The 2,158-nt window shown below is 35.4% G+C and overlaps 1 long non-coding RNA gene across 2 annotated transcripts; it reads right to left on the minus strand.

The window, feature by feature from the left end:
* Positions 1-251: 251 nt before the first annotated feature.
* Positions 252-1,925, minus strand: LOC138872149 (uncharacterized). 2 transcript variants are annotated; one of them, XR_011400592.1, is made up of 3 exons: positions 1,548-1,925; positions 1,361-1,429; positions 252-569 (listed from the first exon to the last, which is right to left on the minus strand). It is a non-coding gene; the product is annotated as an uncharacterized lncRNA (long non-coding RNA). The 2 variants fall into 2 exon arrangements; XR_011400593.1 differs by lacking the exon at positions 1,361-1,429.
* Between the last annotated feature and the right edge of the window lie 233 nt (positions 1,926-2,158).

The following is a 2,158-nucleotide window of genomic DNA, read 5'->3' on the forward strand; positions in this document are numbered from 1 at the left end:
AAAAGGGGTAATTTTGTTGTTTAAAGGTAAATTGACCAACTTTTATCTTTGATTCAATAAGGCCCAAAGTTGATACAATCTTAGCTTTTTACTTAGTTTGAGTTCATGACCATTAACTACATAGTCACAATTGTATAAACGTCCACTTTACAAAAATAGCCATTTTTGCAAATCCGGCAAAATGGCCAGATTCACAAAGATATTATCACAGCATTCCTAGAAGCATATGTTGACAGTGAAATTTCAGCAACTAAAACGAACTCATGCTATGTGTTATACACCTAAAGTCATTCATGGCATACTTAGCATTGTTACTCGGATATAATAGCTTGAAAACATGCTTAAAAAATCCATAAACGACTTACATATCACATTCAAAAACTTACAACTCAATATTCAAGTATTATGAAGGACTATATTCACATTATCACATGTTTGATACATAACAATAACATACAAGCTCTTTTGTTGTCAAACTATTCATCACATCAAACACATTTAAATGGTGCAACATGTTCAAGCTGTTCCCATTGCTGAAAATACGTACATTACGAGTCTTAAAGGATTACCTGGTAGCAAAAGAATAAACAGTAGTTCAGCAACTAAAGTAGTATAAAACCAACAGCAAAACCAGCAGCAAATCTGTGTTAAAACAAACCGAAAACTTAGAGAGGGAACCCAGAAACGAACTCTAAAGAGGACTTATATTTTTTTAAAAGTTTGCACTCTAAGATTCACTCCCAAAGCTCACCATTTCAGCTTACTTTTCATGTGTTCAACTGCTGATTTTTTATTTTATTTTTGTGACAAAGCAATTATAAAAAATGCCCCCTGGAAGTGTGATGGAGTCCCCCCAAAGTGAGGAAAGGGCAGCCCTTAAATAGGCAAATTTGGACAGATTTTGATTCACCAAATGTATGTCCGACAAAAACTAACATTGTATGCTAAACACTGTTCAAAAAAATTCCAAAGGTCAAAGGAAATCTACTCTGTCAGAAACAAAGATAAAAAAAAATCATTTCAGCCACCCTAACTAGTAAAAGTAGGCTACTAGCACCCTATTTTGTGATAAAATAACATAAACTTCAGATTTTAACAACATCAATATCACCCTGTTGATTCAAACTAAACCAAGTATTAAAACATGTAATTAAACTTCACACATGTGTTATGAACCAATCGTAAGCAAATAAAAATTAACTATTAAAGCCAAACGAAACGCACGCTATCACTGGAGCGATTTAATAAAACCAACTAGACAAACATAATCAAAAATGGATTAAATGAAGAAACAAGATAGAAACTAACTTTAACTAAAAAAAATCAAAAAATTAATAACGGGGCAGGATTACGATTTTACCATATACTCTCCAGCATTTCCTCACTACCTCACTTTAATCAACACAAAGCTATTTTACTACTTCAACAACTGCAAAAACAGAAAATTTAACATTCCAAAACTTCAAAAACTAATGCTAAAATAATTAATAATAAAAAATAATATCTGAAAAATAAAAAATCAGCCATGAAAAAGAATAGGATTTTACCATTTTACAATTCAAGTGGCCGAAAAAATGGTGGTATGCCAAAAGAGGGTGTTCGGGGAGGTCGCCGGAATTTGGCCAGATTTTGGTCGCCGGATTTTCAGGGTGAAATTAGCATCAATAGCTAGGTCTTGAGGAGCCCTATCCATTGATGTAGGTATTGTGGGGTGGTAGTGGTTGGAGCTTCAATAATTTGGGCAAAAAAGTAACGGGAAAGTTTCCTAGATCTAAGATTCAAAGAGTTTGAGGAATTTTTGAAGGATTTGGTTTGGAGATATGGAAAGAGGAAGTTGTGGAGATTACATGGTGTGAATTTGGAGGTGTTTGGAGGTGATCCGCCGGCGGCGGCGGGGTGTCGGCAGCGGCTTGGGAGGAGAGAGAAGAGAGAGTGATGAGAGGGAAAGAAGAGAGAGGAAATAATGGGGAAATGAGGCAAATTTTTGGGGATTTTAGGATTTAAATACCTAGGATGAAGATCAAACTAGGACCGTTGGATTAAATCAAGATGGGTGGATGAGATTGAATCTTGTCACTTAACCAAAACGACGTAGTTTCAAGACAAAACTACGTCGTTTTAAGCTCTTCTTGGCAGCCCCCTTTTGGACCGGGTTTGG

The sequence above is a fragment of the Nicotiana sylvestris genome, chromosome 6, assembly GCF_000393655.2.
Source record: "Nicotiana sylvestris chromosome 6, ASM39365v2, whole genome shotgun sequence".
Lineage (NCBI taxonomy): Eukaryota > Viridiplantae > Streptophyta > Magnoliopsida > Solanales > Solanaceae > Nicotiana > Nicotiana sylvestris.